The sequence below is a fragment of the Lutra lutra genome, chromosome 3 (genome assembly GCF_902655055.1).
Source record: "Lutra lutra chromosome 3, mLutLut1.2, whole genome shotgun sequence".
Classification (NCBI taxonomy): Eukaryota; Metazoa; Chordata; class Mammalia; order Carnivora; family Mustelidae; genus Lutra; species Lutra lutra.
Genome location: NC_062280.1, coordinates 124,511,232 through 124,539,219, shown reverse-complemented (window position 1 = coordinate 124,539,219; position 27,988 = coordinate 124,511,232). Strand labels below are relative to the sequence as shown.

The following is a 27,988-nucleotide window of genomic DNA, read 5'->3' as shown; positions in this document are numbered from 1 at the left end:
CCTTTGCGTCGAGCCTTCGCCGGAAGCGCGCTTGTGTCGGCGTCTCCGGGCGCCGGAGAGAGGTTGGTGTGACGGCGTCTAATCGTTTCGCGGGGCTTCTAACTGCTCTGTTTGTTTGCAGAAATGATTACGTGGGCACAAAAGAGAAATTGTAATTAGGCAAACATATTATCCGCTTTCTGTGTCTTTCAAAAGCTTTTTTCCCTATGAGCCAAGATATACCACGCTCTTGCTAGCGTGTGCGTAAATGTTACATCGTTTTGAAAGCAGTTTGGCAAAGTAAAACTGCAAATTTTTAAATACTGTACCCTAGTATTCTGCTTCTAAGTGTATAGCTGGTAGAAACTTTGACAGGGAAATCAGGATGTGCGTAACACCACTGTCAGTAAAAGCAGAAAATTAGCAACATCCACCGAAGAGAATACAGTAATGAGATGTTCATATGATGGGATATGTCAGTAAATCAATACTAGACCCAGAAATTTGAGACAAAAAGAGGAAGGCGTAGAACGTCCATAGTATGACAATCTATATACATAGAATCTTTTTTTTTTTTTTAAAGATTTTATTTATTTATTTGACAGAGAGAGAGAGATCACAAGCAGGCAGAGAGGCAGGTAGAGAGAGAGGAGGAAGCAGGCTCCCGGCTGAGCAGAGAGCCCGATGCGGGGCTCGATCCCAGGACCCTGGGATCATGACCTGAGCCGAAGGCAGCGGCTTAACCCACTGAGCCACCCAGGCGCCCCTATATACATAGAATCTTAACACATGTGAAACAGTACCATATGTTGTTTATGTGTGTGTGCGTACGTAGTGGAAGTAGTCAAGAAATAAAAGATAAAAATCGAATTTAGAAATCTATTTCACGTCCACTAGAGAAGGAACTATAAGAGAGGTTTTTACTATCTTGACCGTTAGTAAGCTGAGTATTGGGAAATACAGGTGGCCCTTGTTTTATTCACTTTTTTGATATGTATTTCTTTTAAAGATTTTATTTATTTATTTGTCAGAAACAGCACAAACGGGGGAGCGGCAGGTGGGAGGAGAAGCAGGCTACCTGCTGAGCAAGGAGCCTGATGTGGGATTCGATCCCAGGGCCCTAGGATCATGACCCCAGCCAAAGGCCGACACCTAACTGACCGAGCCACCAAGGCATTCCGATTTGTATTTTTAGAAGTGTGTTTTTAGAGTAGTGTTAAGATTTATTTTTAAAAATTTTTGAGAAAATAGTAACAGAATTTCTCTATACCTGGTACCCAGTTTCCCCTATTAACATTTTACATTAGTATGGGACATTTGTTACTGTTAGTGGACCAATTTTGTACATTATTAATAACTAAAATCCATTGTTTATTCAGATTTCCTTCATTTATTCAGACGTCCTAATATTCTTTTTCTATTAGGATTCCATCCAGAATACCACATTATATGTAACTATCATGTCTTCTGATGCTGTGGCGCTTCCTCAGACTTGCCTTGTTTTTGATAAGCTTGACAGTTTGAGGAGTACTGGTCAGGTATTTCACAGCATGTCCCAATACTGGAATTTGTCTGATGCTTTTCTCATTGTATTATTTTTATGATGTATTTTCTAAAAGTCAGCCAAGCAACAAAAATCTTAATCTGTTTGAATTTAAATAATATTACTCCACTGATGTTTCACGTTTATTTGACTTACTCTCCTGATGCATTTGGATTTGTAATTTCTAAAAACTGCATAGGCTCCAGAATTTTGATTTTTATATATCCTGTGACTGTAGTCTTTAGCCTTGAGCTCACTTTCTCAAGAACTTGAGAAATGAGGAGCCAGTCTTCATCAATTCCTTTTAGTACATTGACTCCTCCTCCTTAACTGTAACTAGTAATTCCCTTTAGCTTCTATATTCTTCTTTATCTGGCTTAATTTTTCGTAGCCATTATTACAGTCACTCCATCTCAACTAACTCAGGTCAGTCTTCCCTATCACTCTCCTAACAAATGTACTACCTGGGGTAAAAGCAACCTCTGTTTTCTTCAACACATAGTTTCAAGAATTAAGATATGTCACATAAAAATCAAGATTTCTGGCTCCTCTTGAAAAAGGATGTGGCGACATACATGGGATTGATAGTTTGGGTGGTAGCAATCCAGTGGTCATCTCATTTAGATTGGATATATATTCTTGAGTTTCATCACCACTGAGCCTACTTCACTTGTTTCCTTGTCTTGCCCCTGTGGCATTTGAGCTTTAACCCCCTGCCACACTCATGCTCAACAATTCTCAAGTGGCGCCTAACATCCCCACTGCAGTTCCCAAGTTAGTTTACTTACCTACTCTCTGTAAGGTTTATCTCACATTTTTTCTTCAATAACCAAATCTTCCATCCCTTTTCTTCACCTTTTTCTCAGCTGATAATTGCTTCACTTTTATCCCTGTATGAACACGTTTTGGCCTTTCCACCCAAAACCCACAACTCTCTCCTTCCACCTTCCTGGCTCTACTTGACCTCGTCTTTCCTTCTACACTGCTCCATATTTTCTTCCACCAACCTTTTTAAAAAAGAACCATTTGAAATGGCTGTTTTTGTACAACAAAAACTGTCCGATTTCAGCAAGGTCATATGGTTAACCTAATACATGAACATTACTATTTCTTATCTCCTATTGTGTTTTCAGTTTAATCTGATTTCTGCCCTGGTTGTGCCACTGAAGCTTCCACGTTACCAAAACCAGAAGGTTCTCTCTTCATGTCTTTCTTCACCTCTCAGAGCCTTTGGCCATTCCCTCCTTGAAACACTATGCTTTCTAACCACTTCACAGCCTATTTTGCTGGTTTTCTTTACACTTCTTGTCTTCTAAATAATAGGCTACCTCAGGACTTGGAACTAGTTCCCCTGCTCTTCTGTTTCTCCATTCTCTTCTTGGGGAATTCTATGTATACCTATAATTTTAAATGTTGTCTTTATCCTGCTTACTATCAGATTTATTTTTTAAATTCAGGACTTTTCTCAAAACTGTTCAGAGTAACAGCTATTCTTGGATACCCTTCAATATCTCACAGTTAGTGTCCACAATAAAACTTATGATTTCTACTCCCATACCGGTTTTCAGTCCAGTGTTTCCCATGTCAGTAAATAACATAAACCAGAATCCTTGGTTTCATTTTTAAGTTTTCCTTCCCCCTTACCATATCCAGGCCATCAGCAAATTTTGTCCCAGTTCCACCTGCAAAATGTATTTACAGATGGCCTGCCTCTTTCCATCTCTGCCAGCACCACTAGAATCTCTTGCTCGAACTAGCAATGGACCCATTAAGGTCACTTTTTTCTCTCTTGCTTCTGCTCTGTGCATTTTCTACATAGTAGCCAAAGCATAAGGAATAACGTGGAGGACATTAGGAGAAGGAAAGGAAAAGTGAATTGGGGGAAATCAGAGGGAGAGACCAACCATGAAAGACTGTGGACTCTGAGAAACAAACCAACGGTTTTTGGGGGTATAAGTGAGCCTGGTGGTGGGTATTAAGGAGGGCACATATTGCATGGAGCATTGGGTGTGGTGCATAAACAATGAATCTTGGAACACTGAAAAAAATTAAATTAAAAAAAAAAAAAGAAATCTAAACCTGATTGTGTCATGACTTTGCTTAAAGTCTTCCAAAGACTTTCTGTTAACAATAAAGTCTAAACTCATTACCTTGGTTTACAAGGTCCTGCATAAACCAGTTCTTGGTTATCTTCTCAGGTTCACTTGGTTCCTGCCCCAATTCACTGTAGCTCCCACTGCCTTCTGTGAAGTTTCCTGACCCTGGCCAGGTCTTTCTAGCCTCAAGGGCTTTGTGCTTACTTTTCCCTTGCCTTTCAGATGGCTCATTCTTTCTCATCTTTTTGTTTCCTAAACATTAACATACTACATTGCTTTATATATCTACATGGTTAGGAATTTAGAAGGATATTTAGGTTATAAAGCAAATCCAAATGTGACCAAAATATTTGCAATTACTTCTATTTTAGGTAACTTAAAAAAAAATCTTTGTCATAGGAAAAATTCAATTCTAAGTCAGTAGTTCTGTTTTTTAGCATGTTCTTTTATTTACCCACTCATCAGTTGGTCCTGGCTAAGTGTAACCAAAATCATATTACTTTTAGCCTAAGAAAATCATAATTAAGAAAATAAAAATAATAGTAAAACAAATCCAGAATTAAATGTGTCCTTGCTGTGACCCATCATTTTAGACTTTGTACATTGTTCTTGACTTAATTGAATATAAGTAAATATTTGAAGCCTAGTATGATGTGTATATATGTGTGTATACATGCATGTACATGGACATGTATATATACATACATATACATAGACGTGTATGTATATATGTATACATGAGAGAGAGACATATTTTAATTATACACACTAAAATGTACAGATCCTAACTACAACATTTGTTTCTTTTTTTTTTTTTTTTAAAGATTTTATTTATTTATTTGACAGAGAGACAGATCACAAGTAGGCAGAGAGGCAGGCAGAGAGAGAGAGGGAAGCAGGCTCCCCGCCGAGCAGAGAGCCCGATACGGGACTCCATCCCAGGACCCCAGGATCACGACCCAAGCTGAAGGCAGAGGCTTTAACCCACTGAGCCACCCAGGCTCCCCTAAACATTTTTTTCTAAAAACTTTATTTGTCAGAGAGAGAGAAAGCACACAAGCAGGAGAAGCAGCAGGCAGAGGAAGAAGCAGGCTCCCGGCTGGGCAAGGAACCTGATGCAGGACTCCATCCCAGGACCCTGGGATCATGATGACCTAAACCAAAGGCAGACTCTTAACCAACTGAGCCACCCAGACATCCCAAGTGGATAATTTTTAACTAACTTTTATAATTTTGTAACTAGTATTTCCAACAAAGGTATAGGGCATTGTCATCCCTATGGAAAATTCCCTGATTCTCCTTTCCAGCCTTTTCAACGGGTCCTCTTCCTCTCCAGAACCGCCCAGTATTTTGATTTTTATAATTGTGGATTTATTTTGCCTATTCTTAAGTTTCATATAAATGGGGCCTTACAGTGTGTACTCTTGTTTGTCTGGCTCTTTTTGTTCAGCCCGTTTTTAAGATTCCATCATGTCATAGGTACCAATAGTTCAATTCCTTTTTTAATACTAAGTAGTATTCCACTATGTGAATATACTACAAATTATGTATACATTCTTCTGTTCATGGAAATTGGGTTGTTTGCAATTTTTTGATACTATGAATGAAACTGGCATAAACATTTTGTGAATATGTTTTAATCTGTTGGGAAAATATCCGGATTTAACATTGCTTAACCATAAGGTAGGTGTGTGTCTAACTTCATAAAAAATTGCCAAATGGATTTTCAAAGTGAACCCCCCCCCATTATAGTACATTTTCCTCTAAAGAGAGTAAGGCATTTTACTACAGGCTTTTTTTTTTTTTAGATTTAATTTTTTTATTTGACAGAGAGATCACAAGCAGGCAGAGAGGCAGGCAGAGAAAGAGGAGGAAGCAGGCTCCCTGCTGAGCAGAGAGCCCGATTCGGGGCTTGATCCCAGGACTCTGAGATCATGACCTGAGCTGAAGGCAGCGGCTTAACCCACTGCGCCACCCAGGCGCCCCTTACTACAGGCTTTTAAAATCGGTTTGTGTCACCATCTCTTATCATACACCTCTGAAAACCAGAGTGGTTCCCTGACTCTCTAATAGTCAGTTTGTCTCTACTGTGAGATCATTAGTGTAAAAATAATAAGAAAAGCATTGAAACTTAAAAAGAAAAAATGTGAAGTAAATTAAATGTGGTAAGAAGGAAAACTCAAAATTCATTCAATATTTATTAGCGTCTAGATTACATCAGGTTACTGCCCTGAGTGATGAGACTATAAATATGAATAAAACATGACCCTCACCCTCAAGGACTCCACAAAGAGTTTGGTGGAAGACAGAAATGAGTGCATTCCACTATTCTAAATGGTATAATAGAGGACACTGAACATGAACAGGATGGCCATTCCACGGGTGATGCCATGCACCTACCTTAGAGGAAGGGAATAGATGAGAGACGAACCCCTGGACAGAAAAGAAGTTTCCCTGAGAGGCTGAACTTGATGAAAGAGTAACTCTTTGACCATAGAGCAAGTAGTAAGAGTATTTTAGGCAAAAAGATTTTAGGCAGAGGGTATTTTAACTTCTGTTAGAGCACAGAGGTGAATGACAATTTTAAAAACTCAGAAATGAAAGTCATCCAATAGCTTTAGAAAATAAGGTCAACAAATGAATAGGAATGTGACTTATTAAAATGAGGGAAATTAATACTTTTGTAGCAGGCTTGAATAAAATACTAAACAAAACCCATAACTTTTGGTTATTAAGCTAAAGTCACATCTCTATTTTCGTGTTTCTTCCTGTGAAGGGAGGGATTTTAATAAGGTATATGTTTTGTTCTATTTTGGCTTTCAGAGGACATTGGCAGTTTAACTCCAGCAGGACAGATTTTCTAAACTAGAAGGAAACCTGGATCCATCCTCTCTGTGTGAGGCTGTGGTGGGGAACTCCGCAGGAGTATCAGTCACCTCCTTTCCATATGCCCTTTGTCTTGGTAGACTGGTAGGAGAACAATTTCAAATGAGAACTGATTAGGAATTTCTAGTGTAGAAAGTCTGTAATGAGAATTCTCGTCTCCAGGGAAATGTCATTGTAATAATAAGTAATGGGGACTGAAATACTATGAATAATTGAAAAACATAGTGAAGAATAATTACATAAAATAATCTTTTTTCCATAAAGATTTTCATTTGAGATCCTCAGAAGCCGGGGGCAGGGTAATGAACAAGATAAAATCTATTTTTTTAATCAAAGAGGGAAAGATTGCACTCTTCCACGGTTTGATTTTCTACCTGAAAATAGTGAAGCATAAACAGACTTGTGACCATGTGAGTGGACATTCAGATAGAATCTCAGCTCCCTAAACGATGGCCTCATTGTCTGCATCCAGAGTTTTCTGTTCCCAAATCCTGCTTTTTCCTCCAGCTTCTAAAATATCTTCAACACTCTTAGATGTTAAGGCCAGTGCGGCCTATGGAAGAACCTAGTCAAATATCAAGTGTGCAGACAGGAAAGTGGTGCAGTACGGGTTGGCAAAGCCATTGCAGTGATTTATGGAAGCCCAATTATGTTAAGACTGTAAAACACAATTTGGAAAAGTGGAAACAGATACAATGTAGAGTTTTGTGGTAGGTAAGAAACATCTAGTGGACTGTTGAACTTGTAGCAAATTCAGGGAGACTGATCAGTTGGGGTCAACAAATCCTTACTCTGAAAGATTATGTTAATTGTTTCTAGGTAATTCCATCACTTGGAGCTGTCCACATCTCTTCATGGCAAACTTATATTTTATTTTTGTAACGAATGAGGAGGTTCATGCTCTGTTCCCGCGCACATGCTTCATAATGATTTAGAGATGAGGGCTGACAAATAAATTTCATGTCTTTTATTAGCTCTGATTGATTTATTGATTGATTATGGCTACCTGGACCTGAGTTAAGATGTTTCTGAGGCCAGTTTCAGGCTTACTGAACAGCAAAGATTATTAATGTCCAATGGGGGAATCACTGAAGAAAAAGACCTCCTATGCCATGTCCTTGTTACCTCTGGCTTAAAAAACTGGTAGTAAGAGAAGTAGTTCACTGGCAGAGTCCAGGGCTGGCCCAGACATGGAAACAGGCTAGAAGATAGTGTGGGGACGTGGCTTATTATGGGGGAGGGGTGGGCACATTGCAAGAGGGTCCCTAAATCGAAGCTAGAAAGAAGATATCTTTTTCCACCAGGGTGGCGGTGGGCAGGAAATAAGAGTTTTGGAGTCAGACAGACCAGATTCTTTATTCTGTCTCTTCCTAAAGTCTGTTTCTTTGTCCTTAAAGGGAAAGCACAGGTCATCATTTGGGAGGAGCTTATATTTATAATCCCACACAAGATAATGAATGTAGAACATCTTTTCCATTTTGTACAGCACTGACACTGGTATGTACAAGGCATCTCATCTCCCTTGCTCTCCTCTATAGCTTCTCCTCTCATAGTCCCAAGTGTTTTCACATTCTGGTCTGTGGACCCCTGGGTGTCTCTGAGACCTTTGCAAGGGATGTGTGAGGTCAAAATTTATTTTCAGAATAGTGTTGAGACATTATTTGCCTTTGATACTACATTGACATTACTCTGATGATGCAAAAGCAATAATGGGAAAAACAGCCTAGACTTTTACTATGAATCAAGGCTGTGGCACTGGTCGTTATTGTACTTTTCACCACCATGCACTCTTAGGGTCAAAAAAGAAAAAAAGCCAGTTCCCTTAATAATATGCTAGATAAGGGGAGTAAAAATCATTAATTTTAATTGATCTCCATCCCTGAGTACACATCTTTTTAACAAATTGTGTGACATAAAATGGGAACCACGTATAAGACATTCTTGCTATAAAACCAGTACAACAATTGTCTGGAGGGAAAGCACCTGTTCTGTTGTTTGAATTGAAAACTGAACTCACCACCACTTTTTGCCACTGAACACTATTTGTACTTTCAAGAACAACAGATAAACTGTGTCTAGTCAGAGTTGCATGTTTGGCTGACATTTTCTGATCCATGAACTTAACCAGACTCTTACTACTCCAAGGGAAACAGCTGACAATAGTGCCAATGAAAACTTGAGCTTTTGAGTAGAAATTATCACTTTATTTTTTTTTAAAGATTTTATTTATTTATTTGAGAGAGAGACAGTGAGAGAGAGCATGAGTGAGGAGAAGGTCAGAGGGAGAAGCAGACTCCCCATGGAGCTGGGAGCCCGATGCGGGACTCGATCCCGGGACCCGGGGATCATGACCTGAGCCGAAGGCAGTCGTCCAACCAACTGAGCCACCCAGGCGTCCCAGAAATTATCATTTTAGAAGACTTGTATCCACCACTGTGAGCCTGACAGCTTCCTACAACTAAGATACCTTTCTGATTAGATCATTGGTGATATGAACAAGTAGAGTTGGTTTTATCTAATTAAATGTGTCAACGTTTAGATTATCTGCCTGAGTGAGCTGTATTTTCAGATGACCGTTACATAATGTTACAAAGGAAGGAATGGGAAAAGACCATTTGCAGTGTAAGACCAAGAGATTTTAATGTGCCAGTGTGAGAATGTCACCGATAGCATTTCAGATTCACACCGCAACTACTGTTTTTAAAAAAAATCTGCCATTTGTTGAGTGTTGGCGTAGTATCTAATAAGATTAGCCGCAATTACCTGAAAAAGTTATGAAAATGCTCCTCCCTCTTATAGCATACCTGTGAGAGACTGGATTTTCTTTGTGTACTTCAAACAAATAACATACGACAGTAGATTCAGTGCAGAAGCAGACATGAGTGTCCAGCTGTTTTTGATTGAGGCAGACCTTAAGATTATCCCCAAAAGGTAACAAAATGCCACACTTCTCACCAAGTGATGCAGTGAAAAAGAAATGTAATGAAAAAAGTTTACTGTGGAAAATACGGTTATTTGTCATAAAAAGATGTCATGTTATCATGTATGAGGCTTCTATTTTTAAATAAATTGATGAATATCCTTAGAAATTACTCATTTTAATTTCTAATATGGTAAATAGCGATAGACAAAAATTCTTATAAACAAAAAGTTCCAATTGGCCCCCATTCATTTTTAAGAGGTAGAGGGGTTCTAAGACCAAAAAGTTTAAGAATATTGGGGCGCCTGGGTGGCTCAGTGGGTTAAGCCGCTGCCTTCGGCTCAGGTCATGATCCCAGGTCCTGGGTTCAAGCCCCACGTCGGGCTTTCTGCTCAGCGGGGAGCCTGCTTCCTCCTCTCTCTCTGCCTGCCTCTCTGCTTACTTGTGATTTCTCTCTGTCAAATAAATAAATAAAATCTTTAAAAAAAAAAAAAAAAAAAGTTTAAGAATATTGTCCTAGTCCCCTACTTCAGCAACTGCTGGGTGTGCCTTGACCCCCTGAGGAGAGCCAGCGATGTCACCGTAAGTTCTGGAACTCCTCTGCATTCATAGCAAACTGACTGTTATACTACTAGGTTGGGTCTCAGGTCAAAATATGCAGGTTCCCATCATAATCTTGCTTCTTCAGAGTGATTCTGGAACACGGACACATGGGGTTATTTCCATTTTACTTTGTGAATTCTGAACAAGCCATGGTACAATTTTGCTGACTTGCCTTGAGTGGCCGGTCTTCAATTTTTAATTTATCCCGTTCCTGTCATTAGCCATTTTTCGGTTTGCTTAATGGAAAGAGGCATGTGGGATTTCTACAGATTCACTTGTAAATGTTGGATTGGGGACCATTGTCATAAATTCCTGTCTTTAATTTATCCCGTAATTAAACTGATTCTGCTTCACTATTACTCTGTCATGTCCCCAGATTGCCAGTGCAACTGCTTATTAGCCAAACATGTCAAATTTTGTGGAAAATCAGGTAGGGAACTAGCACTTGGTTGTGCTTGTTAAAATTCATCTTGGAAACACTTTAAAAAGAAACCCACAAAAGTTTTCTCGAAACCGTCTTTCTGGTTGTCAAATGAAATAGGTGAGCAATTAGGCTTCTGTCCTATGAGAGATTCAGAATTTTCTGCTGACTGGCATAGTGTCCTGTCTCAACCTCTGAGCTATTACTCAGGTACTTGGCTGTTCTCTGATGCAATAATAAGAATCTGCGGTTGAAGTATTTTAACTACCGTACTTGCTGACAAAAGACTAAAACATTTTTAGCCATTAGAAAAATTACTCTGGCTATGGTTTCATTTATGCCAGGAATTATTGAAAGAGGCTTTCGGGCAGGGTGGGGAGGGGGGCTGACAATAACTTTAACCATTATAATGAACCACAATGACATCAAAGTATTTTTGCAAAATAATTGATACAAATGCTTTTAAAGGTTCTAGCACTGGGATTTGTAGCTGAAACATAAAATTATGTGAAGAACCTTTGTCAGACATCAGTTTAATGCTGCTAATTTGCACTCAGCTTTCAAATGCTATGCATACAATTCCATTGCCACCTATTCGAACTAGCTTTCAGGTATCTGTAGTGCTTAAAGCTAGGTTTCAGGGGTATTTGAAAGCTGATTTATGTGCATGAAATTGATAAGGTTCAGTTGAAATCATTTGTTAGAATTCTACTTAATTTCAGTTGGTCTAGGGGAATACTGAAACTGCGGAGATGGGTGTGCTGACTTTTGCACAGTCAATTTCAGAAAACTATAATGCAAGCTTCATAAGCGCAAGTACTTCATCACTCTAGGCTTACCTCTTTGCATCCAGCGCTTAGCATACAGTGTAGTAAAGGCTCAAAAAACATTTGGAGACAGGTGGAAAAGATGGAAATAGGAGGGAGCAACAAGCTGACCCAACTAAATCAGTGTTAATATGGGTAATTTTAATAACATGAATGGAATTTTAAGGAAATGATCATTTACAGTGGCAGAGTCTTGTAATAGAATGATTTGATATCTAGGATCCACTTGAAATTGACAATGAATCCAACTTAGTCTGCTGCCCAGCTGACTGGTTTCCTCAAGCCATGCTCAGGGCATTTGTTCATTCATTCATGGAGTATACATTCATTGAGCACCTGTTATGTGGCAACATTGATCTAGGGCTGGAATACAGGGGAATAAAACAGACAAAATCCCTGTGCTCTTGAAGTTTACATTCTAATAGGAGAAAGATTATGAGGAGTACCCTACTTATAGTATTATGTTATTATATATACATTATGGCAGATGGAGACAAGTGCTATGGAGAAAAAAAAAATCAAGCAGGAAAGAGGAAATGAGATGTTACAACTTAAAATAGAATGATTAGAGAAGACCTCACTGAGAAGGGTATTTGCCCAAAGATCTGAAGAATTCGAGGAAGGGTGTCATGCATGTATCTGAGAGAAGAGTGTGTCAAGCAGAAAGAATAGCAAGTGCAAAGATCCTGTGGACAGTGTGTCAGACATGTTTAAGCAACCTTGGGTCAGGGGTGTTTGATTGAACAGAAGGTAATTGAAAGGAGAAACAGACAATTCAAAAAATAATAGAGACTTCATTACCCCATCTCAATAGTGGGTAGAACAATCAGACAAAATTAGCAAGCATTTAGAACACTTAATGCTATCAGTCAACTAGACCTAACTGACACCTCTAGGACATTCAAACAATAATAGCAAAATAGACATCTTCTTCAGTAGACATAGAACATTATCCAGGATAGACCATACACTAGGCCATAAAACAAGGTTCAAAAAATTTAAAGTAATTGAAATCATACAAAGTATGTTCTCAGTCCACAGAAGAACACAAGGAAAATTCTGGAAATCATAATCATGTGGAAATTAAATAACACACCAAAAGTTACCAATTGGTCAAAAAAGAAATCACAACAGAAATTAGAAAATACTTTGAAATGAATGAAAATGAAATACTACGAAATGTATGAGATACCATGAAAGAGTGCTTATAGAGAGACTTATAGCTTGAATTCTTTTTTAAAAATATTGAGGTATAATTGACTTGTAACATTATGTTAGTTTCAGGTGCACAACATAATGATTCAGTCTTTGTGTGTATTGTGAAATGATCACAAACAGTCTAGTTAACATCTGTCACCATACAGCATTAAAGATTTTGTAACACAGAACACCAAAATGAGAAATTACTATGATTGTATGTAATAAAAAGTAAACTTTGCTCTAATTGACATTTGACTGGAAGCTGGGAGAGAAAGCAAGCCTCAAATGCTAGAAACTTCCATTTGCTCATGCCTTCCTTAGTAGTGCACACCCCGTTCTCCATTCTCACTCTCTATACAAACCAGAAGTAAGACAACTTACAAAAATTGTGGAGTCTGGGGTGCCTGGGTAGCTCAGTGGATTAAAGCCTCTGCCTTCGGCTCAGGTCATGATCCCAGGGTCCTGGGATTGAGTCCCGTATCGGGCTCTCTGCTCAGCAGGGAGCCTGCTTCCCCCTCTCTCTCTGTCTGCCTCTCTGCCTACTTGTGATCTCTGTCTGTCAAATAAATAAATGAATCTTTAAAAAAAAAAAAAAAGAGAAAGAAAAAATTGTGGAGTCCGTTATTTACAAAATTCTCTGTGGTGTGACATATTTACTCACTAATCTTTTACCAAGCCTTTAATTATGTGTCTGCTTGATACTGGGACCCGTTCCTGAGAGGGGAACAAAGTCTGTGTCTTCAGGGAAATGAGGTATTCTCCAGGGAAACAGATACTAAACTAGTCATTAGATTATTTAACAATAAACTTTTTTTGTACCATGAATGACCAGCCGAGACTATGAGAACATCAGTAACACATGATCCTTGTCTGGGAGATCAGGGAGGACTTGCTAGAGGAGGCTGCATCAAGCTCTAGGAATAGGTGAGAGAACATTCTTGGGACACATGTACTCAAACACATTTTAAATTATTACCTGATTTACATGATTATGTTCCTACCCTTGAGAAGTATATTTTATCAGAGGCTACAAAACTGTCAACAAATTATTTTCACTCAGTAATATATGGTCTAGCAAAAGGATCTACACATTTCTAGGGCTAGGTAGATATTTAAGAATTTGCTATATAAATAACAAATGTTGAATTTTTCAGTATGGTGATATTTTTCCAGCTTGCTAATTGTTTTTTATTGTGTTTGTATGTTTAACAATTTGTAAAATGGGTACATATTCTTATTTCTGGTGTGGATGTGGATGTGCATTCCATCGTGTTGAAAATGAAATACAAAAAAAAAAAAAAAATACAGAACCACAAAATAAAGGAAAACCACTCCAACCCTCTGGGCTCTACGTCCAAGATCAGTAGGAAAGCGCTTCTTAGGCCACCAGACTTCTAGGCCACCAGACACAGCAGAGCTGTGTGCGTGAAGTTGTACCAGAGCTGTGGCTCCTGAGAGAACAATCTGGGTGGAATGGAAGGGGATATGCTCTCAGAAGGAGGCAATCCTAGGAACAATCACATATGAATCTCTTCTGGGATTACTGAGAGACTAGGAGTCAATGATGAATGAGGGACTCGTGTTGGACATTTTATGTGAGGTAAATGGAGAAAAGAAGGTCAGGAGATTTCCCTGAGAAGGTAAGGAAACATGAGAAACTTTGGACACACTGGGACATCACCCAAATGTTCTGCCTCATTTACTTTCAAAAACTTCAGTGAAAAACAGATGAAACAATGGCAGGATGTTACTATTAAAATGAGGCAATGCATATAGGTGGTCATTATTCTAGTCCTTCTGTATGTTCGAAAATTTTTCATTAAAAAAAGGAAAAAAAAATCAGATTCCAAGGTGGATCTCGAAAAAGAAGTAAGCAGCTCGTGAGGGAACGATTAGTCAGTGTTTGGAGCCATTATAGACCGTAGAAACCATTTTAAAAATTATCAAAATAATGTGTCTGACAATAAGGTAAATAAAAAAGGTAAACACCCTCCTTAACAGACAAAAAGGAAAAAGAAAAAGAAATGAAGTACTGATCCATGCTCCATCATGAATGAACTTCAGAAACTTTATGCTAAGTGAAGAAGACAGACGCAAAAGGCCCTATATTGTACGAGTCCATTCATATGAGATGTCCAGATTAGCTAAATCCAGAGACAGAAAGCATAAAAAGGATTTTCAGGGGCCACTTAACTAGTACAGGGTTTCCTTTTGGGTTGATGCGGTGCTCTGGAAGTAGATAGTGGTGATGGTCGTACAACACCCCAAATATACTAAATGCAGCTGAATTGTACATTTAAAGTTTTTTTTGTTTTTTGTTTTTTGTGTTTTTTTGACAGAGATCACAAGTAGGCAGAGAGGCAGGCAGAGAGAGAGGAGGAAGCAGGCTCCCTGCCGTGCGGGGCTTGATCCCAGGACCCTGGGATCATGACCTGAGCCCAAGGCAGAGGCTTTAACCCACTGAGCCACCTAGGTGCCCCTGAAGTGTACATTTAAATAAACATTGTAGTTTTTTAGGGGTAGTGGTCGTACAACACCCTGAATACACTAAATGCAGCCGAATTGTACATTTAAATAAACATTGTACTTTTAAAAGCGGTTACTCTCAAAAATTATATATTCAGTCTAACAACATTGCCATTCTTCTTTTTTTTTTTTTTTAAAGATTTTATTTATGTATTTAACAGAGAGACAGTGAGAGACGGAACACAAGCAGAGGGAGTGCGAGAGGGAGAAGCAGGCTTCCCGCTGAGCTCTGGGATCATGACCTGAGCAGAAGGCAAATGCTGAATGACTGAGACACCCAGGCGTCCTCGGCATTGTCATTGAAATATTTTTGAAGCTGTTTTTCAAGAAGATTCTAAGGTATAATTTTTTTTATGATGGTGAAATATACATATTTGAAATTTACCATTTTAAGCATTTGTAGGAGCACAGTTTGGTGGCATTAAGTACATTTAACATTGTTGGGCAACCGTCACCACCATCCATCTCCAGCATGTTGTCATCTTGCAAAACTGAAACTCTGTCCCCATTGAAACTTCCCACTTCCTCCCACCCCCCAGCCCCTGCCAGCCACCATTCTGCTCTCTGTCTCTGTGAATTTGACTATTCCCGGTGCCTGGTACAAATAGGATCGTACAATATTTGTCCTTTTGTGATCTGGCTTATTTCACTTAGCATGATGTTTTCAAGGTCTATGCATGCTGCCTCCTACGTAAGAATTTCAGTTCCTTTCATGGCTGAATAATACCCCATTGTATGGAGGTACCATTTTGTTTATTCATTCATTAGCAGATGGACATTGGGGTTGCTCCCACCTTTTGGCTCATAAATATTGCGGCAATTCACATTGACATATGAGGATCTGTTCAAGTTCCTGTTTTCAGTTCTTTTGGAATTCCACATAGGAGTGGAATTGCTGGGGTTTTTGTTACTTCTTTGTTTAATTTTTGGGGGAACCACCAAACTGTTTTCCACAGCAGCGGTGTCATTTTATGCTCTCACCAACAATGTATTTTTATATCCTGGCCAACAATTATTTGCCATTTTTTTCTTGGTAGATCCATGCTAAAGATATAAAATGGTATCTCATTGTGGTTTTGGTTTGCATTTCCCTAATGACTGATGCTGTGGAGATCTTCCCATGGCTTAATTGGTCATGGATATATATCTTAGTTGGAGAAATGTCTATTCAAGTCCTTCGTGTTTTTTAAATTTGGGTTGTTAGTCTTTTCATTCTTGGGTGGTAAGTGCTCACATACTTTGGATATACATGATTTGAAAATATTTTCTCCCTTTCCATCCATGGGTTGTCCTTTCACTTTCTTTCTTTCTTTCTTTTTTTCCCTTTAAGGAAAGGTATGTGTATCTCAGAGCAGAAATGGGGAAATTATAAGTGTGTGCAAAGCCTTGTTTCCTGAAATGGATCCTCATTCCATATTCTTTTTAATCCTGCTAACTGCTGTAATGTTATTCCTGCATTTTCAAAATCCAGCCAACATGGATATCTCTGCTACTGTCTTGGCCTTTGTGGCTGCTTCCTCTTTCAGGCAAGCTTTCTGCTCCAAGTTCAGTCTTGTTAAAGACTCGTTTCCTTTGATGACCGCCTTCTTGCCCTCAGTAACCACCAAGATGCGTCCTGCCACAGGGCGGTCATTACATAGCTGATCTTCCCCCAAATCTTGTTCCTGGCAGCATCAACTGTCTTGAACCAGATAGCCGCTGGGATCTCATCTTCCTTTTTGAAGCGACCTGGTGATATCAAGATCTTCCTCTCCCAACTTATAGGTTTGTGTAATGGCACTCTGCAGCTCTAAGTGTAGGGTGGAGCTTCTGGTCTTTCTTGTGGTTTGGTTCAAAATCCATTTATTGTCTTCAAATCAAGATTTCTGGTAAATCTTAGAGATGAGGAAACATCTCTTTCATATAAACTAAAATAACTTCCCACCGGTCTGTGCAGGCCGCACAAGGCTCCCCATGGCCGCCTACTCCACCCGACCTGCCAGTGCCTCGTGGGAGGTGACAAAAAATAATAGTATTTTTTAGATGCAGAAAAGTTTAATTTTGATGTGGTCCAATTTATCTATTTTTTTCTGTTATTGCCTGTGCTTTTTGTTTTGTATCTAAGAAACCATTGCCAAATCCAAGGTCACAAAGATTTGCATTTATGTTTTCTAATACTTGTATAGTTTTAGCTCTTACACTAAGGATTTCAATACATTTTGTGATAATTTTTCCATATGGTATAAGTAAGGTAGGAGTCCAATTTCATTTTTTTGCAAATAGCTATCTAATTGTTCAAGCACTATTTGTTGAAGAGAGATTTTTTCCCAACTATATGATCTTGGCATTCATGTCAAAAGTCAGTTGACAGAGATGTTTGGGCTTATATTTGGATGCTCAGTTCTATTCCATTGATGCATATGTTTATCCTTACACCTGTACCACACTATTTTGATCACTGTGGCTTTGCATTATTTTTTTTTTAAAGATTTTATTTATTTATTTGACAGAGATCACAAGTAGGCAGAGAGGCAGGCAGAGGGAGAGGGAGAAGCAGGCTCCCTGCTGAGCAGAGAGCCTGATGCGGGGCTCAATCCCAGGACCCTGAGATCATGACCTGAGCCGAAGGCAGAGGCTTTAACCCACTGAGCCACCCAGGCGCCCCTGCATTATGTTTTGAAGCAGAAAAATCTGAGTCTTTAATGATTATTTTGGCTATGTGGAGTCCCTTGAAACTTCCTAAAGATTTTAGAATCAACTTGTCAGTTTCTGGAGAAAAAGGCAGTTGGAATTTTGATAAGAATCATACTGCATTTGTAGATCCCTTTGAGAATTTTTGCCATATTAACAATGTCAAATCTTCCAATTCATGAACACAAGATGGCTTTCCATTTATTTAGGTCTGCTTTTATTTCTTTCAAGAATGTTTTGTAGTTTTGTGGCATGCAAATCTTGAACCTCCATGATTAAATTTATTTCTAAATATTTTATTCTTTTTGATGGTTTTATAAATGAAATTGTTTCCTTACTTTGTCTTTTAGGATTGTTCATTCCTGGGACATAGAAATACATCTAACTTGTATGTTGGTGTGGAATCCCATAACTTTGCTGAAGTCATTCATTAGCTCGAAACATTTTTGTGTGGATTCTTTATGAGATACCATATAAAAGATGATGTCATCTATGAGTAGTTTTACTTGCTCCTTTCCTATTTGGATACCTTTATTTCCTTTCCTTGTTGCATTCCTTTGGCTAAGACTTTTAGTGCAATGTTGAGTAGAAGATGGGGAAAGTGGGCAATTTTGTTTTGCTCCTGATCACAGGGGGAATCTTTTCAGACTTTCACCACTGTGTATAATGTTAGCTGAGGGTTTTCTAAAATGTCCTTTACTGTGTTGAGGAAGTTGTCTTCTATTTCTACTTTCATGAGTTTTTTTTATCATGAAAGTATACTGAATAGTGTTGAATACTTTTTGTTTGTCAGTTGAGATAATCATGAAGTTTTTTTTCCCCCTTTATTCTATTTATGTGCTATGTTTTATTGATTCATTTTGAAATGTTGGACCACTTTTGCAATCCTGGGATGAATGAAATCCAGGACTCTGTTTGGATTCTGTTTTCTAGTACTTTGTTGAGTTTTTGAACCTATATTCATAAAAGGTACTGGTCTGTAGTTTCCTTTTTTTTTTTAATTTAATTTTATTTTGTTATTTGACAGAGAGAGAGATCACAAGTAGGCAGAGAGGCAGGCAGAGAGAGAGAGGGTGAAGCAGGCTCCCCGCTGAGCAGAGAGCCTGATGCAGGGCTCGATCCCAGGACCCTAAGATCATGACCTGAGCTGAAGGCAGTGGCTTAACCCGCTGAGCCACCCAGGCTCCCCTGTAGTTTCCTTTTCTTGTGATATCCCTGTGTGGCTTTGGTATTAGGGTAATGCTACCTGATAAAAAGGATAAGCAAGTGTTCTGTTCTGTACTATTTTTTGGAATACTTTGGGAAGGAGTGGTGTTAATTCTTTTTTTAAATATTTGGTAGAATTCACCAGTGAAATAAGCCATCTGTTCCTAGCCTTTTCTTTTTGGGAAACCTCTTAAATACCGATCAAATCTCTTCACTTGTTATAGATTTGTTAAGATTCTCTATTTCTTCTTGAGTCAGTTTTGGTAGTTTCATCTGGGTTCTCTACTTTGCTAGAGTCTGATTGTTCATAATTTTTTTTTAGTAGTTTCAGAGGCAGAATTTAATGATTCATCAGTTGCATATAATACCCAGTGCTCATTACATCGAGTGCTCTCCTTAATGCCCATCACCCAATTACCCCATCCCCCACCCACCTCCCCTCCAGCAACTCTCAGTTTGCTTCCTAGAGTTCAGAGTCCCTTATGGTTTGCCTCTCTCTCAATTTTCATCTTATTTTATTTTTCCTTCCCTTCCCCTATGCTCATTTGTTTTGTTTCTTAAATTCCACATATGAGTGAAATCATATGGTATTTGTCTTTCTCTGACTGATTTATTTCACTTAGCATAAAACCCTCTAATTCTATCCAGGTTTTTGCAAATGGCAAGGTTTCATTCTTTTTGATGGCTGAGTAATCTCTCTCTCTCTCTCCATATATATATATATATATATATAAAATCTCACAAATTTTTTATCCATTTATCTGTTGATGGACATCTGGGCTATTTCCATAGTTTGGCTATTGTGGGCATTGCTACTATAAACATTGGGGTGCAGGTACCCCTTTGAATCACTATGTTGGTATCTTTTGGATTAATACCCAGTAGTACAATTGCTGAGTCCTAGGGTAGGTCTATTTTTAACTTTTTGAGGAACCTCCATACTGTTTCCCAGAGTGGCTGTTCATAGTATTTTCTAATCCTTTTTATTCTTGCAGTGTCAGCAGTTAGGTCCCCACTTTCATTTCTGATTTTAGTGATCTGAGTCTACTCTCATTTTCTCTTGGTCTTCCGGCTTAAAAATTTGTCATTTTTGTTGAACCGTTTTCAAAGAACTAGGCTTTGGTTTCCTTGATTCTTCCTGTTGTTTTCTATTTTCTATTTGGTTTATCTCCACTCTAATCGTTATTATTTCCTTTCTCCTTCCAGCTTTTTTTTTTTTTTTTTTTTTTTTTTGACAGACAGATGTCACAAGCAGGCAGAGAGGCAGGCAGAGAGAGAGAGGCTCCCTGCTCAGCAGGGAGCCTGACGCAGGGCTTGATCCCTGGACCCTGGGATTATGACCTGAGCCGAAGGTAGAGGCTTTAACACACTGAGCCACCCAGGTGCCCCTCTCTTCCAGCTTTAGATTTAGTTTGCTTTTATTTATTTATTTATTTATTTATTTATTTATTAAAAGATTTTATTTATTTATTTGACAGACAGAGATCACAAGTAGGCAAAGAGGCAGGCTGAAAGAGAGAGAGGAAGAAGCAGGCTCCCTGCCAAGCAGAGAGCCCGATGTGGGACTCGATCCCAGGACCCTGGGATCATGACCTGAGCTGAAGGCAGAGGCTTAACCCACTGAGCCACCCAGGCGCCCCTAGTTTGTTTTTATTTATCTAGTTTCTTAAAGTGTGCAATTAGGTTATTGATTTGAGAACTTTTTTCTTTTTTAAGATAGGCATTCACAGCTATACGTTCCCCTCTGGGTGCTGATTAATTCATTCCATAAATTTGGGGTATATAGTGTTGTCATTTTCATTTGTCTCGAAGTAATTTCTTTCTTTTTTTTTTTTAAGATTTTATTTATTTATTTGACACAGAGATCACAAGTAAGCAGAGAGGCAGACAGAGAGAAAGGGGGAAGCAGGCACCCTGCTGAGCAGAGAGCTCGATGCGGGCTCGACTCCAGGACTCTGAGATCATGACCCGAGCTGAAGGCAGAGGCTCAACCCACTGAGCCACCCAGGGGCCCCTCAAAGTTATTTCTAATTTGTCTTGTGATTTGTTCTTTGACCCAAATGTTTCATGTAATTTTAAAATTTTCAGATTTTCTTCTGTTATTGATTTTAAGTTTTATTCCATTATGATCAGATAAGATACTCTGTTTGATTTTAATCTTTTAAAATTTATTAAGACTTCTTTTGTGGTTTAACATATAGTCTACTCTGGAGAATTTTTTATGTACACTTGAGAGAATGTGTATTCTACTGTTTTTGAATTGAGTGTTCTATATATGTCGGTTGTTCTGGCTGGTTTATAGCATTGATCAAGTCTTCTATTTCATTGATGATCTTTTGTCTAGTTGTTCTATCCATTATTGAAAATGGTGTATTGAAATTTCCAACTATTATTATAGCACTTTCTATTTCTCCATTTAATTTTGTCTGTTTTTTGCTTCATATGTCTTGTGGCTCTCTTATTAGGCATTTTTATTAGGTGGTTCATATGCTTTGGAGATATTTTATTAGAATTTATATCTGGAGGTCCTTGTACATTTTGGGTTTTTTTTTATTGGGAATATTTTATTAGATATAATTGTTATATCTTCCTGATGGCTTGATGCTTTTATAAGTATATAATGTCTGTTTTTCTTTTGTAATAATCTTTTTTTAAAATTCTACTTTATTTGATATTAGTATAGCTACCCAGTCTTCTTTTGATTATGATTTACATGGCATCTTTTCTCATGAGCAATCAGCTGTTAATTTTTTTTATTGATAATCCCTTGTACCTGAGGAGTTGTCTCTCTCTTGCTGCTTTCAAGATTCTTTCTTAGTCCTGGGCTTTTGATAACTTGGTTATGATATGTCTTAGTAAGTATCTCTTGGATTTTATGTTACTTGGAGTTCATTGAGCTTCTTGGTTGAGAGTTTCATGTCTCTCATCAAATTTGGGAGTCTTGGCCATTATTTCTTCAGATTTTCTTTCTGATCATTTCTCTTTCTTCTTAGCTTCTGGGGATACCTATTCTGTGTATATTGGTATGTTCAGTGGTATTCCACAGGTCTCATGGACTCTGTCCATTTTTTTCATTCTTTTTTCCTTATGCTCCTCAGGCTGGATAATCTCATATTTACTGGTTCTTTCTTCTGCCTACTCAGATCTGCTTTTGAAACTCTCTAGTCAGTTTTTCGTTTCAGTGATTGCACTCTTGAACTGCAGAATTTTTTTTTTTTAATTTCTGTGTCTTTATTAATATTTTCCACTTGGTGAGACATCATCCTCCTAGTTCCCCCCCCCAATGGTTTCTTTAGCCATTTGAGCATATTTAAGACAGTTCATTTAAATTCTGTATGTTAAATCCAATGTCTGGGCTTCCTCAAGAACTATTAATTTCTTTCTTCCTATGAATGGTTCTTTCTTTCTTTTGCATGTAATTTTATAATCTTTCATTGAAAACTTGATATTTGGAACGTTATAATGTGGCAACTTTAGAAATCACTCCCCCTCCATGATATGAATACCATCAAACATACCAATATACACAGAATCCCCAGAATCCCCAGAAGGTAAGAAGAAAGAGAAAGGATCAGAAAGAACATTTGAAGAACTAAGGGCCAAGACTCCCAAATTTGATGAGAGACATGAAGCTCTCACCCAAGAAGCTCAATGAACTCCCAAGTAATATAAAATCTAAGAGATACACACTAAGACATAACTGAGCTGTTACTGTTTGCTGTGACTATTGTTGCTTGTTTTTTAAAATGACTTTTCTGAACTAATTCTTAAACTATATTTTTTGTTCTGTGTGGCCACTTACGTTTCTATTCCATTAGCTTACTAGTGAGCTAGTGGTTAGGCAAAGATTCCTTTTAATGCCTGGAGCCAAACAACAGCAACAACAACACTAAAAACTCTTTTTAGTCTTTTCAGAACCCTGTCCTATAATGTGTGCATATAGTTTCTGTCTAAGGTGCCTTAACGCCCTGGTGATACAGACTGACAAAAGGCTTTTCACACTCAAAGTGCTTTCAGTTCTCCTGGAATAAGTAAGTCCAGGAAAACCTGGCAGTGGGACACTTGGTGAGCCTTTTCAGAGAGTTGGAGTCCAGAATACAGCCCTAAACAGGGGCCTTACGATGGCAAACTTCTATGTGAGCATAACAGAAAACTCAGAAAAGAATCTATCCCTTCCTTTTACTTAACTATTTTTGAAGACCTCTGCTTGATATCTTGCAAACAACTTATGCTTCACCTGCCTGTAGTATTTGGTGAGAAAGAATCAGAATGGACTATTCATTTGTCCTCAGTGTCTTGACATTTTTCAGCTACAGAAGATCCAGGTTAACATGGCCCTTGGGAGGCTGGTGACGGAGACCAGGGTGCTCATGCCTATGGTAAGCATTTGATGCTATATGCTCAAATTTTATGGGGATATGATTTTGGATCCACTAACCACTAGTTGTCTCACTTTCTCTGAGTCATGTCGGGTGTCAGATGTTGGGGTGGGATAGAAATGGGATACAAGTGTTTGCTTGGAGTCTGCCCATTGTCAAGGAACATTCCCTATGTCTTCAGAACTTGGATTCCAAGTTGTGAGCCTCAGAGAAGGATATGAAATTGTGTTATCTAAACCCAGCACCATTCTCTACGTGAACCTAAACTTGGAGAAGGTGGACATGTTCCAGGTTTGACCTAAAAGCCAATTCATTTTGTGATGCCCCTAACGGTTTCCATCTCTACACATTCAAAAATGTGTCTACCTTAGGGCGTCTGCATCAACCTTGTGTCCTAGGACCCCAGGCAATGGTGAGAATTTGAAGATCTGTCCCAAGGGAGCCACAAATATTGCAGTTTGGCCACAGCCATCCTAAGAAGACAAGTAAACTCTGTCCAAAATAAAAAGCAAATGGGAGAAAACTGCTGACTCATATAGGCCCAAGATCTTTCATTATTACAGGTTTTTATAAGGTTGAAAATACTGTTTTTTTTTTTTCTACTGATAAGGAAGCCTTCAGATTTAAAAAAAAAATGCTAAAATAAGTCATTAATTTAATGACTGACTTAATTCTAACTGCAAGGTTTTGCTTGGGTTCAGACAGAACAAAAGCATTGCAAGTGTGGTTTTGTTTCCTCTTACATGTTTCTGAGAGAACATATCCATGGATTGCTGCTTTAGGAGGAAGCCAAGAGCTCATTTGTGGACAGTATCCAGGATGAATCTGTGTAAAATGCCAATGAAAATACTCCCAGTCAAAACATGAGGTGTGTGGGTGAGCTGTGAACAAAGAAAACGTCATCACACTGAGAGCTTGAAGTACCAAGCAAGAAAGATGACCAAGAAGCAAATGAAGCATTCGACTGAACAATGCCAAGAAGGGCTCAGAGACACAATTTTTAAAAGGGAAAGTACTTGCAAAGAAAACAGAGAAATCAGACTTCAGAAGGATTGGCTCCCCAAATAGAGGACCTAGTAAACATTTGATCACATAAACCACAGAGTTATCAAGGTTTGCAAGTTTATACTAGTGTGTTAGTGCCGGCCATGGACAACTTCCTTACATGACTATAGTCATAAAGACCAAGGCATATTCTCAGATAGCAACATAGCAAAATGACCAGTAGAATTGCTTTTGTTTGGAAACCAGGTTTACCGGATATTCAATATTTTAATTGCTTGGTGGTCCAAGACAGTTAGGGAGGCCTTGTTATTTTTATTTCAGAAGGCAAGGTACTTTACTTTTTTCCCAATTGCTGTCTATGAAATGCTCAGTTCTGTTGAAAATAGCGTAATGTGTCAGTGTTGGCTTCCTGCATCCCTCCTTTGGTCAAGTTCCTGCCATTAAGATGTAGGTTTGACGGAAGAGTTGGCTTGTAGTTGTTTTTAAATTCAGTATCATTAATTGGTTGTTTTGTGTTATTTGGTGCAATTACATAGGGGTTACTAGAGTTGTTGTTTTCATAGAAAGTCTTTTTAATGGTTATCAAAACTGCAGTCTTATAACATGGAGGCCTCAAAGTACACCTTTTGAGGGCATTTTTTGTTCAGTGCTTAGGGTTTATGTTCAGAAGTATTTTATTGCCCTCATCAGATCTGTTGGGATTGAGAACTGGGAAACTACTTCACTCTACCAGGTCAAGCTGAAGTAACTATGATGGTAAGGGTACCCATGTTGGTCACTGCTCTTGGATTGCAAGGAAGTGAGACTCAAAATATGTGTAAGAGGAGGATTTCATAAGCCATAGAGCAGACACCAGGCAAGTTTTCCTGGGAGACATTTGTGGCTGTCTTTTCCACATGTGAATAGTCCCTAAGAGTGGGCATTTGACGGGGCGCCTGGGTGGCTCAGTGGGTTGAAGCCTCTGCCTTCAGCTCAGGTCATGATCCCAGGGTCCTGGGATCGAGCCCCACATCGGACTCTCTGCTCAGCAAGGAGCCTGATTCCCTTCCTCTCTCTCTGCCTGCCTCTCTGCCTACTTGTGATCTCTGTCTGTTAAATAAATAAATTAAAAAAAAAAAAAGAGTGGGCATTTGACACTGAATTCCAGAAGAATTAAACATTTGAATGTATAAAGTCTTCTAGAAATAGAAGACTATCTTTTTTATCTTTGTGTAAGGAAAAATAGTTAAGACATAAGTTCTAATCAGAAAGATAGACACCTCTGACCTTATTAAAATTGAGAACTTGTGTTCATCAAGAGACATCAAAAAGGAAGGGCAAAAACAAATTACGAACTGGGAGAAGATATTTGCAATGCCTGTAGCTGAGGAAGATGGTAGTATTCAGATTAATCCTATAAAACAAACAGAAAAATACAACCAATGCAGAAACTGTCCAAACAGAGATTTCACAGGGAGAAGAAATACAAAACGTGAATAAACATGAAAAATTACTCAACTTCTTTAGTAATGAAGGAAATACAAATCCACACTGTAATGATATAGCACATAAAACCCACTAAAGGAACTAAAGTTAAGAATTGTATAATCACAAATCTCAAAAATGAATAGAAACTCTTATACACTGCTGATGGGACGATAAATATACCCACCCACTTTGGACACAATTTGGTAATATATTAGTAGTTGAATACTCACATACCCTATAATCCAGCAATTCCACCAGTACACATGAATTTTGCATGTGTGCATAGGGAGACTCTGTAAGGACATCCATGGCAAGAGTAAAATATCATATTTCTACCTTCCTTTCTGAAAACATTGGATAGATGCAGACTGCTGAAGTCACCTAGAAGGTTCCTTCTGCATAATAACTCAGGGAAGTGCTTGAGAATGAACAAAGAAGATGTTTATACAACTACCCATTCTTTTTTTATTCTGGATAATTTTAAATATCATCCGATTGGCAAGTCACCTCCAATAAAATATAAACTGAAAATAGATGTTTCTTCTTCTTTGTCTAGACTATTTAATTTTGTTCTCCTGTGCTATTGTCTAGTTCCAAAAGCAGCAGCTTAGTATGAAATTTGTGGGAAGGATGCTATTCAGAGTTTAACTTCATTATGTAGTAGGTAACTCAGTGAAAATCCAGTAGAAAGAATGTAGATATTTCTAGAAGATGCTAGAAACATGAAGAATTCATAGACATAATTTCTCTAAAATAGAACACTCAATCATTAGAGCTGGAAATTGAATAAGTGAATGGATGATTGAATGAATGCTTCATTCAAAATGCATCATCAGTGCATTGGAAATAATAGACTATGTCACTTGGTCCTAAAAATATTCCTCTAAGGAATTGTTAAGAATATATGGGAGACTTTTAAAAAATAATACCCAAGCGCTAGTTAAATTGAATCAGAATCTCTAGAAGGACTTAGCCATTAGCCCTTCTTAAAAGCCCCCAGGTAATTCTAAACTGTAACAGCTCTGTGCACCACAGAGCCATGGCCTGTGCTCCAAGTGGGGTCCAAAGACAGCATCACCTGGAATGTGGTTAGAATTTAGAATCTTGGCCTTGAGCCAGACCTGTTTGACCAAGTCCCCAGATGATGCGTAACATAGCTTGAGAAGTTCTGGGTAGTCAGAATTGCTTTCCTTCCTGCATGCCATTTTTCCATATCTTCGATCAGGAAGATTGGGGGAAAGGTCTTTCTTTTTAAGATTCTTATTCCCACTTTAATCCGGAAGCAGCTCGAATTACCATTTTGGTATTTAGTACCAAATACTAGACCTGGTAAATCTGATCATAAAGAAATAATTGAATAAAAAGGTACATGAAAGAGCTTAACATCATTCATCAGAGAAATGCAATCAAAACTGCAATGAAATATCACCTTACACCACTTAGAATGACTAGTATCAAAAAGACAAGAAATAGTAAGTACCATCAGCAGCCACTGTGGAAAACAGTATGGAGGTTCCTCAAAAAAAAAAAAAAAAAAAAAAAAAATAGAACTACCATATGACACAGCAATTTCACTTTTGGGTGTTTATTTGAAGGAAATGAAACACTAACTTGAAATATATGTGTACTCCTATGATCATTGTAACATTATTTACAATAGTCAAGATATGGAAACAACCTAAGTGTCCATTTATGGCTGAATGGATAAAGAGAAAAAATATATAAAATTCAGTCAAAACACAAGAAAATCCTGCCATTTGTGACAACATGGATGGATCTTGAGGGCATTATGCTGAATGAAATAAGCCAAATATAGAACGATAAATAGTATATGGCCTCATGTATACCTAGAATCTAAAGAAATAAAAGCAAAACAAAACTCACTGAGAAGAGAGTGGTGGTTGCCAGAGGAAGCGGTTCGGGGGTGAGGGAAATGGGTTTAGGGGGTCAAAAGGTACAATCTTCCAGTTATAAAGTAAATAAGTCTTGGGATGTAATGTACAGCATGGTGACTATAGTTAACAGTACTGAATTGTGTATTTAAAAGTTCCTAAAGGGGTGCTTGGGTGGTTCAGTGGGTTAAAGCCTCTGCTTTTGGCTTGGGTCGTGATCCAGGGTCCTGGGATCGAGCCCTGCATCGGGCTCTCTGCTCCGTGGAGAGCCTGCTTCCTCCTCTCTCTGCCTGCCTCTCTGCCTACTTGTGATCTTTGTCTGTCGAATAAATAAATAAAATCTTAAAAAAATTTTTTAAATAAAAAAA

The 27,988-nt window shown here is 38.3% G+C and overlaps 1 long non-coding RNA gene across 2 annotated transcripts; it reads left to right on the top strand.

The window, feature by feature from the left end:
- Positions 1 to 9: 9 nt before the first annotated feature.
- LOC125096231 (uncharacterized) lies at positions 10 to 24,097 on the top strand. Of its 2 annotated transcripts, XR_007126103.1 has the most exons (5): positions 10 to 62; positions 7,902 to 8,001; positions 9,304 to 9,435; positions 23,188 to 23,256; positions 24,039 to 24,097. It is a non-coding gene; the product is annotated as an uncharacterized LOC125096231 (long non-coding RNA). The 2 variants fall into 2 exon arrangements; XR_007126102.1 differs by lacking the exon at positions 9,304 to 9,435.
- The last annotated feature ends 3,891 nt before the right edge of the window (positions 24,098 to 27,988 follow it).